General features: G+C 45.6%; 1 pseudogene; it reads left to right on the top strand.

The window, feature by feature from the left end:
• Positions 1-5,425: 5,425 nt before the first annotated feature.
• Positions 5,426-8,076, top strand: LOC127186154 (F-box/LRR-repeat protein 19-like; annotated as a pseudogene).
• The last annotated feature ends 4,396 nt before the right edge of the window (positions 8,077-12,472 follow it).

The raw sequence follows: 12,472 nt of genomic DNA, 5'->3' as shown, positions 1-12,472 counted from the left end.
ACTTAAATTGGCCACATTTTTCCTGTGGCTGAGGCTGTAAAAGCGGCTTCTGGCTGGAAACTGCATGGGGGTCGTAAAAGGAGGCTCTTTGATCTGTAGATAGGCCTCTTAGCGGAGATATCCAATAAGTTGGTATAAAACTTAGGCTATAGAAGGCTGATGCCCCTGAGTCGGCTAACTTATTGCTAATCTACAGAGAAATAGAAGTTACGAGAGAGAGAGGAGAGAGGAGAGAGAGAGAGAGAGAGGAGAGAGAGAGAGAGAGAGAGATAAACCACTCACACACATACATTCAAGAGAAGAGGATCAGGAGAAAAGGTGGATGAAGTCAGGCATCTTAGCTTCAACTGAAGTTAAGCTTCTCAATTCTCCCCACCGCGTTTGTTGTAGGAGACCGTACTTATACTTCTGAGAAAAGGGAATTACCTCACAGTCAAAAGAGTACAATCAATCACAAAAACAGGTGAATTCTAAAATATAACAGGTTACATGTTTTAAATCTGAACATCTCTTACCTGTGTATCGACTACACCATCCTGGGCAGGATGCAAACTCGGATACTCCTAGTTTCTCCATTATCTTTCACAGGTTCTGCCTTTAACATTTAACATTTAGGTGTAAGATCCTTTTAAATTATGCTATAAAATTAACGAAACGTTTAGTCAGTTTTACTACATGTTTGTTTCTTATTGACTTTAAAGGTATTAAAACTGCATCTCCAGCATATATCTGAACTTTATCTAAAGATTAATGATTTGATTATTAAATATAATGTTTAAAATTTAAGTTCAAACTCTCGTTTAAAATATATGAGTGCATATGCGTTTGTAACACAGATATTATGTGATTCAATCCTAGTTCAAAGCACTGTAAAAATCTGGTTTTAAGTTCTAAAAGTAATGGTTATACTCTATGACTTCATTCTTAAACAAACGTTTAATTACATTACAGTCAATAAATTAAATATATTAGTAACACTGATAAATTTTCTTTAAAAACTGTTGTATTCTATAATGATATGCCATATGGAAACCAAAAATGTTTCCAACCCCTATAGATCTTGAGGCTAAAGTAAAGAAACTCTAATTTAATGGTTATCTTTTTATTATTAACTGTTATGTAACTTCTCAAGGTCTTATTGTGCATTAAAATCATGGTGTGTAAAACAGGAGATACAAATTAATGCTGGGCATAAAATTGCTCAGCTGTTACAGTTTCCCTTCATTAAGGGCAAAACAGTTACAATAAAAAAATGGGTTAAAAACACAACAGTAATAATAATTACAGACATAATAATAAATATTCTTAAGCCATACTGGTACTTTAACTACAACTGGTATGTAAAGTTAAGAGCTACTATCACAAACTGTTTAAAATAACTAGAGCTTATGGTTTTGTTAGGTACTAGCTCAGTTAATCACAGGTGTTTTCTAAAAGTAATCAGCCAATATATAGCTAGAAACAAGCAATTCAGATACACTAAAATTAAACAGATATGATCCTCTAGCATTTATCTACAGACTACAGATTATAACATTCTGTTTTATGTTTATAAAATATAGGTTAGGACAGACAACTAAAGACAGAGAAGGATTGAGCTCAGATATACTGGTCCTCAAGCTTATCAGATATCTGCTAAATATAGCATTAATTATATTTAAACTAATTAAAACAGAGATTAACACATCCTAACAGTGGTTTCCTATGTTTAAAGGTCTAAAAAAAGTTTACTATTTGAGGCCCTAAAAATGCGTTTGAATGTTGGTAAGTACAAATTACAGATTTAAAATAAGATCAGTGGTTATATTAAACTGGTAAAGTACTGGCTTCTTATTAAAAACGAGTCTGTCAAATCTGTATATCCAGTCTTCTGGACAAAGAAATTGTTTATGCTTTTACTGGGTTTCAAAAATGTAAGCCTGCTCTAGCTGCTTTATGGATACAATTTTAACTTCTGTCTCCAGTCTGTATTTGTCTCAACAGATTTTTACCTGATTAACAGACTCCATGCAGAGATCACCTGTAAATTACAAGCTGCTAAGATTCAGACCTACTATACCTCCAAAAAGGCAGGCTTTGTGCTGCCCTCAAAGAAGTGTTGCTTTTATGTGGACCACTCTACGGCGGTCAAAGACAGCATGGCCAAGGTTAGAGAAGGCTTAAAAAAGAGAAAAAGACAATGAGAACAGAAACAGAATTGGTTCTCCACCTCCCCTTGGCTTACTACCTTGTTGCCCTCCATTCTAGGCATCTCTTTTGGCCCCTGGGCTTTTAGAAGCCTTACTACCTTTGTAAAACAACAGCTAGATGCTCGAGATGCCCGAGTGACACAGGTGCATTATCAAAGCCTTGACCTGACAGACCAAGTCCATGGTGTGCTTGAACACTAATGTACTTCCGCTCCCCTTTCTCTGACACAGGACTGCTGTGTGTGTGTGTGTGTGTGTGTGTGTGTGTGTGTGTGTATGATGTAGATGTGGGTACTGCAGCGTTCTCTGACACAGGACTGCTGTGTGTGTGTGTGTGTGTGTGTGTGTGTGTGTGTGTGTGATGTAGATGTGGGTACTGTAGCCTTCTCTGACACAGGACTGCTGTGTGTGTGTGTGTGTGTGTGTGTGTGTGTGTGTGTGTGATGTAGATGTGGGTACTGTAGCCTTCTCTGACACAGGACTGCTGTGTGTGTGTGTGTGTGTGTGTGTGTGTGTGTGTGTGTGTGTGTGTATGATGTAGATGTGGGTACTGTAGCCTTTGCCAACTGTAAAAGTTATATTAATGCTTCTTCTGCACTATGTACTGATAACGCCACAGTGTTTGTTTGTGGCTCCAACCTTGCTTACACCTACCTGCCTCAGAATTGGACAGGGAGCTGTGCCCTGGCTACGCTTCTCCCTGATGTCAGCATTATTCCTGGTGATGATCCGGTGCCAATCCCTAGCTTTGATTACATTGCTAGACAACCCAAAAGGGCTGTCCAGTTAATTCCCCTTTTAGTAGGACTGGAAATTACTTCAGCCCTTGCTACAGGTTCAGCAGGCCTGGGTGTTTCCATTCATAAATAGCAGAATTCTCAAAACAACTCACAGACAATGTTCAAACCTTGCCCAGCACTATCCAGGATCTACAGGATCAGGTCGACTCCCTGGCTGAGGTCGTTCTTCAAAACCACAGGAGCTTGGATCTGCTCACAACAGAACAGGGAAGTATCTGTTTGGCTCTACAGGAAAAGTGCTGTTTGTATGCTAGCAAGTCTGGGATTGTTCGAGATAAGATTTTAAAAGGCTACAAGAAGACCTGGAAAAGTAGCCACAGGAAATCTTTGGTAATCCCCTTTGGAGTGGGCTCCACAGGTTTCTCCCATATCTTCTCCCCGTTTTAGGCCCCTTCCTTGGTTTACTAAGAGAACTATCACTAAGTCCCTTTCTCTTTAGCAAACTCATGGCCTTTGTCAAACAGCAAGTGGATGGCATACAGGTCCCTCATCACAGGCTGGAACTTACAGACCAAGGCAATTCAGATGAATAGCAGGCAATACCCAGAGTGACCCCACCTAAGACAGAGTCAAGAGTCAAAACGCTACCCTTGGACCCAGTGACGGGCTATAGAGGGCAGCAGGGGATTCAGAACTAGTGACGGTATTATGCACAATCGGGACCGTATCCAACCTAAGACAGAGATGTCAACCAATTTTCAAAAACATCAAGCTGTTGGCCTCTCGATGATGGGTAAGGGACGATCTGACGAGATTGATGCAGCCTAAGACAGGCCTGAACCACCCATCTATATATATATTAGAAAAGGGGGACCTGTGGGGGGCCACCCTTAGTGGCTCCTGGCTTAAAACATAGGCAATTCCACCTTACCTGTAGGCTCCATTTTCTACACCTCTGCTTGGCATGTAGCAAGCTGAGGGTCAGCCCGAGGCCACACCACCTGGTCCCGGTCCCAGGAAGCTGCTTGCTTACCTTATCTCTGCAGCTGCATTCCTCAGAACTAACCTCCCTATCCTCGAAGATTTTACTGCTGAGATATATAGCAGAACAACCTCATTAGGTCCTAGGAACCCGCTTGCTTATCACCTTCGCTTACTTTCTTATCATGAAGTTTTTACTAGTGGGCTAGAGAGCAGAATAGCTGCCATTAGGTTTCTATAGCAACCCTGCCCTTGCACCTCTGAAATTCTATAAAAACGGGGCTTGATCAAATTCAGACTTGCCTTTATTTCTTCATGTCTCCTGTCCATCTTTTACTGCGACACCCCCTCCTAGGTTTTGTTTGAAGACCCTGTGGGCCGAGGCACAGCATACTTTAGGATGCAGTGACCTATGATGATGTGCATGTGAACTTCACTCGGGAAGAGTGGGCTTTGCTGGATCCGTCACAGTAGAGTCTCTACAAGGATGTGATGCTGGAGACCTACATGAACCAAACTGATGTAGGTAGAACTGAGTTATCTTTTGCTTTTTATAGTCAGGGGACAAATGTTTCTCTGTTACTGATGTTCTTTAATTTCAATTGAGGATGAGGAAGAATGAGGTCAATAAATCAGGCATGGTTCTAAGAGACTCTGAATACAATAATTTCATTTTTTTCATAATTTACAATAATATATAATATATTTTCTGGTACTATATTTCAGGCTACAATTTGGGAGACCATAATATTGAAGAACATTGTCAAGGTCTAGAAGACATGGAAGGTAATTTTCATGTGCAAGCTGATAAATGTCCTGCAGAAGAAATTTTAATGTGCCCTGCAAGTTTTAAAGAAAAGCAACAGTTAAAAAACAAACAAACAAACAAACAAAAACCCAAACCCCCTCTGCAAACCCTGTCTCTGTGGGTCAGGGAGCTGCAGTACAGGGGTAGATCCAGGGGAGAGTGGCAGGTTGCAGCGACACCCCCTCCTTGGGAACTGGCAGTGGGAGGGATTTGAATGCCAGGAATGGTGGAGGAGCCCCGGGTCTTTCCCTGCATCCCTAGGCAGTTGGAGCTGGGAAGGGGCCAGTTAAGGGTCAGGGGCTTTGGTGAGAGGTGGGGGTGGGGTGCTGAGACTCGGACCTGGGACTCAGTGGGGCCCTGGCAGAAGCTGAACAAGCACCCTGTGCCCAAGGAGCCCCGGTTGGCCCTCAGGGCAGCTGGTGGGAGGGCCTTGCCCCCCTGGTGCACCCAACCTCCACGGGCTGTTGTCCCTGTCTCTGCTGGAGGGAGGGGCTGAGCACCCTGGGGTGAGAGGGCTGTGGACCCCAGCATTCTGAGTGCCCCGTACCATGCCTGTCGGGAGCTACCAAGATGGGAGAGATGGCTCCTGGGATACGTGTGAACCCTTGGTGTTGCTGTTGTCCCTAATGTCGTCGAGTATCCGAGGGCAGGACTGGAGCGCGCAGACTTGGAACCCACAGACTTCAACCTGCTGCTGCCACTGCCAGGCCTGTGTGCAAACTGAGTGTGGGGACTGCCATTTCTGTGGAGACATGAAATGGGATGGCGGGCACATGAAGCAGTCATTCCTGCTTAAGCAGTGCGCTATGCCTGTGCTCCCACACACAGCGGTATGCCTTCTGTGTGGGGAAGCTGGGAAGGAGAATAAGGTGGATGAAGAGGAAGAGAAGTTTGGTTTGAGCCTCATGGAGTGTACAATCTGTAACGAGATTGTCCACCCTGGCTGCCTGAAGATGGGAAAGGCTGAGGGTGCTATCAATTCAGAGATACCCAACTGCTGGGAGTGCCCCCAATGTACCCAGGAAGGGTGGACAAGCAAGGATGCAGGTGAGGGTCTAGGGCGCCATGGGGCTGACAATGGTGAGGGGGTGGATGGAAGCTGACAGTGGAGCTACCACCTCCACCTCTACTCAGAAGAAAGGGGCGCTTACTTGCTGGCCCTCTCCCTGCTGATGGGCCCTAACTCTAACCCTGATGTGTCTGGGCCCCCAAACGGAGGGAGTGGGAGGCAGGGAATAAGACCCCCACCCCAAGGCAAAAAGGTGAAAGGGCAAGAGAGGCACTTGAAGAAGGTGGGTGGATAAGCCTGCCTCCTCCAAGGAGCAGACCCAGGCTGCCCTGGCCTTCTGTCCCCCAGGCTTCTGAATCCGAGCCTGGCATTGTCATCCTGCCACCCTGGGCTCCCTCCAGAGAACTGGGAGAAACCCAAGCCACCTATGGCCTCTGCTGAGAGCCTGGCAGTGCCATCCCCATCACCACAGAGGGAGAAACTTGAGTGTTTCAAGCTTACGTGCCAGCTGCTGGAGCGAGTGCCTGATACCTCTTTTTCCTCCTCAGACTCAGACTTAGCGAGCACATTGCTTAGTGAGGACAAAGCTCCTGGCGAGGCCTGGAGTGGCCTTCGGCCAACCTAGGCCAGCTGAAGGAGAACCGTCGGAGGCAGTGGGCTATATGCCCTGGCAGTGGGGGACCACTGCTCAATTGTCCCCTGGGCCCTGCCCCACCACCACGGCCTCCACAGTTGGAGTGGCACGTGATAAGCTCCCCTCTCCTTGAAGCCCCAATCCTGACACTCTGCTTTTGCTGCTGCCTTGAGCTTCTTGTCTCCATGTCTTCCAGCACCTTGGACCCCAAGAGTGATGTGTCTGCATGCTATTCTGCTGGCCTTGGAGATGCTGGTGCTACAACAAGTGTCTGTGGCCTTGGATGGACCTAAACCAGAGGAAGTCGCTGACCCCACCCATGCTTAATGGGGTGGTTCACTGCCAGCCATGTGCTCTGGACCTCAACTGGACAGGTGTCTTCAAAAAGCAGCTCATGTGGCTTCAGAACCAACTTCAAGGCTTGCAGGAATTGTTGCTTTCTGGGTGATCCTGGCTTTCTGTCTCTACTTTGGGCTCCGCCCCACTGCCCTCACTGTGACTCTTGGACCTCCACTGGATTGAGGATGTTAAAGACTCCCAGCCTCGAGAGCTGCTGCTGCCTCCACCAGACTGGGAGAACCGAGAGCCGAGGCCATCTGCAGTGGGTGGCATAACTTCTCCCTGCAGGCCTGGAGCTCACTGATGCCTCCCTGAGTCTCCTTTTGTGCCATGCTCCCCAGCTCAGTGCCCTCAACTTGAGTAACTGTGCCTATGATGGAGACCCCAGTGTTCACCTCATTACAGCGCCCACACCACTCTCCAGGAGATGCTGATGTGAAAGACCCTCGAAGGGAGACCCTCACTCAAGCCTCGGGATGACGCGCACCCAAAGAAACACAAACGACCGTCTTGCTGTAAACACATGAGGCAGTTTATTGGCGGAGCTCCAGGTCCACACGTATCTCACGTAGGAGACAGAGGGGTTGACCCCGAAGCCCAGGAGCTTAGGGTTTATATGGGCAAGGGCTGGGGCGGGGGGAGCCAGAAGTTTTGGTGCGGCCACATACGGTTGGTTGTTTCAAACATTTGAACATCAGCAAATTGCGTAGGCAGATTTGGGGTAAGGTCAGACTTAATCACACGGGAACAGTCCTTGGCTCCTGTTTTTCTCGGAACCCGAGGGTAGATGTTTATCTGAGCTAACGACACATCTGGTTAAACTCAAACCTGGAACATTGTGTGCGGGCCTCAAGGGGGGATTAAGCAAACACCGTAAGTTCGGATGAGGGGTCTTGGCTCATTATTCACTCGACCATGTCCGGTACCTGTTTCTCTCAGGAATTTGTCCTTGTGTATCCTTCCTATTTTTTTACGGCCAGCTGGTCCCTGGAACACTCAATAGGCCTTTGTCTCCTAGCTCTGCATTCTTTGTGACTTATCATCTGGGGCCTTGGGCTAGCATACCTGCCGACCTGCACTCTCAACTATTCGGGATTATGAGTTAAAGAGCTCTGCTGTTCTGGTTGCTTTAATGCTAATTAAAAATTCTCTTTCAGATGCACCTCGATCTCTCTGGATGCCACCGCCTCATGGACCACTGCCTTCCACTGTTTCATCGCTGCCCAGGACTTCACCACCTGGACCTACGCTCCTGCTGGGCACCCTGGCCCCTTCTGTTGTCCAGAATAGAAACTACTTCTCAAGGACAGCTCCTGGACCTCTTGTCTTCTTTTCACCCCCTGATGGGAGTCCAGGTTATTTTCTTCATGACTTGACACTCCTCAGTTTAATATCTTGGAGTTTCTGCCCAGGGACATGAGCCAGCCTTCCCCTTTCCCACCTGCACTGATGTCTTTGGGGATCTTTGCTTCCCACCTTTGCCTTCCACCTGCTTCATTGTCCATCCCCTTGGGGGCATGGGTCAAGAGGTACGGGGGAAGTGCTAAGCCAAGTGGATGGTGGGAAGGGTGGTAAAGGTGCAAGTCTTGAGCAAGGAAGGGTGAGTGGACAGGATACTGGGAGCCACAGTGCCGTGGGAGGTGATGGATGGGTGTGGGGAGGGCAGAGAGCAGACCAACAAGGGCTCAGGGAACAAAGACCGGTTGGGTGGGATGGGGGTCGGAAAAGAGGAAACCAGAGGAGCAGTTGGGGATCCAGGTGTCAGATAGGGGGCTCTACAAGCCAGGAAATGCCAAACTGGGGCCTGGGAGAGGAGCAGATGTGGGGCTTGTTCCCTCTCTGGGGTTACCCTTCTCCCTTCCCTCTGCCCAGATTCCAGTTCTTTCTCTGACCCTGACTCCTTGAACGTCATTGAAAATGGCGGCTATTTCAAGGAGTGGGGGGCTGCGAGTCAACCTGCTTGCTGTTCAGCTCATGGCCCAGGAGAGTGGTGAGGGATAGCCCAGATCGCTGCCTGGCTCTCAACACAATACCTGAATATTCATCTGTACTTGAACCCAAGGACTCTCAGACCTAGGGGACTGTGATGTGAGGCGGCCAGCTTGACCTAAACTGGGCTAGGGGGTACCCAGTTTTGGACTCTCCCACCCCCCAGTGGGTACCAAGTTTTGGACTCTCCCACCTCCCAGCTCTCGTGCATTACTGTCTCAAACAGCTCCACCACTCCGACCTGGTGGGGGTGATGTCAGATTAAAGATGGGCAAGATGGGACTCCTCCAGCTTGACTCATCCCATTCTTTCATCTTCATGGAAGCTTGTGTCTCATTTGCCCAGGGAACTGCCACTCTTGGTTGCCATGGAAATAGCAGCCAATAGACACCTCTGGGAACTTAGTTAAAAGACTCTTGGCATCTCCCCTCTCCCCACCCCTTTCCTTCTTCCAGCGTGGGGGTGGGGTCTCTAGAGTCTGAGGGAGGAATCGGGTCCAGACCCCACTCAATTTAGGCCAAAGGGAACTGAATTGTAGCACATGGTGGTGGGGAGAGGGGAAATCTATCTACTTACCTCAGGTAACAGGAAGGTGCTCAGGTTGGGAGTGGGGGCTGGGCAGACCATAGGCAGGTGGGGCAGGGGTGCCTGGAATTGGAGAAAGGCTTGACCATGAGCCTGCTTGAGGGAGGGAAGAAAGCACTCCATCAAGGTGTAAGTCTGGGACCCAGCCTGATTGGATCCCTAAACCCTCAAGTCGGCGAAATATGGTTTGCTATAAAACTCAAGATCTTCTTTAAAAAAAAAAAAAAAAAAGCAAAACCAAAAAAACAAAACCCCATTGCTTTAAGTTCAGTGATGATTATTACATTCTCACAGAACAACATACCTCAGTGTCAAGAATCTGATTTGTGTTCTTAAGGTGTTCATCTAAGAATGGAAACAAGGAAACAATGACTTAACTGATGTCATCATTTGAATCATAGCCCCATTAGAGCTGTGCTGTAGAACTGCCAGTCAGTTTAGTTTCATACCACTTAGATATTGCAAAAGGAATACACATTGAATATGTGATAGGTATATGTCCAAAACCTTCCATAAACAAAAAGTCCACAGCATTGCTAGTGTTAGACATAGACTTGTAGTAATGTTGCTAAGACCAGTGAGAGGACAGTTTATGATAATCATGAATGTTGTTGTTGAAAAACCTTAATCTCATACCATGTCTTTAAGAAACAAGAATCAAGCTGAAACAATGTAGAAACCTTTCGTATTTTATTCTTAATGAGTGTATCCTATGTCACAATGGATACCAGGCATGTGAGCATAGGGATATTGAAAGAAGCAACATACCTCTCTCCAGAACCATGAGAAGATATGTAGGAGTTCCCACATTGATTAGACTTTATGAATGTGATACAAGTTTACAATTAATTGGTATTCCAACGTTATTGTGAACATCCACAAACTCACACTGCAGAAAGTCTCTATGAATACTAATTCTTCTGTTTGTCTTGGTTCACTTTTCAAATGTGGTATGACTCACACTATAGCAAAATTTGTGAATGTAGTCAGTGTGGTAAAGCTCTGAGTTCTTCCGGTTCTCTTCAAATATATGAAAAGCATCATATAGAAAAACGATGCTATAAATGTGAGCCATGTAATAAATGCTCTCACTACCACAGGTATCTTCAGAGACTCAACACATAGAGAAGGGGAACACCATGAATGTAAAGAAAGTGATAAAACCTTAAGATCTGATTCCTCTTTACCATTAGACCCAACTGTAGAATTAATTCACAGAGAAAAATTAATGCAGTGTAATGAATGCGGGAAAGCTTTCACATGCTTTAATTATCTTTGCAGGCATGAAGTCATATGGGAGAGAAACGCTCTGAATATACTCAATGTGGTAAAGCCTTCGCACATCAGAGCCATCCTCAAAGGTATGAAAGAATTCACTGTGGAGAGAGACTCTAAAGGTATTTAATATGGTGAAACCTTTAAACTTCACAGTAGTTTCCAATATCATGAAAGAACACATACTAGAGAGAAACCCTATGAGTTTAATGAATATAGTAAAGCCTTCACATGTCCCAGTCATCTTCGAAGGCATGAAAAAGTTCATACTGGAGAGAAACCCTGTGAGTGTATTTAATACAGTGAAGCCTTTGCATGCTCCTGTAGTCTTCATCATTGTGAAAGAATTCATACTGGAGAGAAACTGTACAAATATATTTAATAAGGTGAAGCCTCTGCACATTTCTGCTGAAGGCCAGCCAGCTTGAACACTACAGGGTAAACTGAGGCAGGACATAGAGTTGGTGACTGATTACTCACCAGACTTTTCGCTGATGGGATGAGGCTTGATTTACTGGAGCCACTTCTCCCTTTGGCCAGCAGCTGAGGGCCAGTATTGTTTGTGACTAGCAAAGAAGAAAAATAAAAAGGAGGGAATGTTCACACACACACACACACACACACACACACACACACACACACACACACACTTGGTGGATGAAGCAAGGCAAGATCCAACAACTTTATTTTTTCTCATAGCTTACATATCCCAACAAACACCTTCCAAGCAGTATAAAAACTACAATTTGATTACATTTTATTTTTCTTTTAGTGAATGGTCATTGAAAAACAGTATATACCCCAATATTTTTACACGAAAAACTTTTTACATGTTACAAGTGAAGAAAACAAATTATGCCCAAGAACCCACATACATTCACAACTAAACAATGTGTTATAGATCAACAAAGTGTAAGCAAGCAAGGTAGTTTTTCAGCCAGTTGCTTCTTTTTACTGACAGACTGCAATTCGTGATTACAAAGGAAGGATCAATTATCTAAAAAAGTAATCTTTTTAATAACTTATTTATTTTTATTTCAATGTGCATTGGTGTTTTGTCTGCATATATGTCTGTGTGAGGGTGTTAGATCTTTGAGTTACAGACAGTTGTGAGCTGCCATGTGGGTCTTAACCCCTGAGCTATGCTGTAGAACTGCCAATCATTATAGTTTCATACCAGTTATGAATTACAAAAACTCTTAGAAGAAAAGGTAGGAATGGCACTGGGAATATAGCTCAGTGGTAGAGCAGTTGCCTAGCACACACAGAACTCTGAGGTCAGTCTCCCATAATGAAAGAGAAAAGGGCAGGGGGAGTCAGTCAGCAGATCATACTTTGGGCAATGGATTAGAAACAAAGGGGAAAAGCAGATGAGGTAGACGTCATCACTGGGCATGGCAGTGCGGTGATCTCAGCATTCAGCTAGACCATGAGCTCAAGGCCAGCCAGCCTGAGCCACATAGTGAGATCCAGGTGAGCACAGACAATAACAAATTGAAACCAAATAAATACAAAATGTTTAAGCCTTGGGGCCAGAAAGATGGCTCAGTAGGTAAAGACACTTGCTGCACATGCCTGAGGTCCTGAGCTGGATCCCCAGGAGTCAGGGAAGGAGGGAACCAACTCTAGAAAGCTGTCCTCTGGTCTTCACACGTGCAGCACATGCAGCACACTCAAACACATTAATAAACATAAGGGCCAGAGAGCTGTCAGCAGGTAAAGGCATCTGGTGCCATGCCTGACAACATCAGTTTGACCCCTGGATCCATGTGGTGGAAGAAGAGAACTGAGCAGTCATCTGACCTCCACACAGGTCATGGTTTTCATTCAACCCCTCCCCCTACCACACACACACACACCATGCATGCACAAAAAAGAATGCATTCGTGCACACTAAATTGGTCTTAAAAGTGAAATAATAGG

Source organism: Acomys russatus, unplaced genomic scaffold, assembly GCF_903995435.1.
Source record: "Acomys russatus unplaced genomic scaffold, mAcoRus1.1, whole genome shotgun sequence".
Classification (NCBI taxonomy): Eukaryota; Metazoa; Chordata; class Mammalia; order Rodentia; family Muridae; genus Acomys; species Acomys russatus.
The sequence above is the reverse complement of the archived record's forward strand: the minus strand, read 5'-3'. Positions and strand labels throughout refer to the sequence as shown.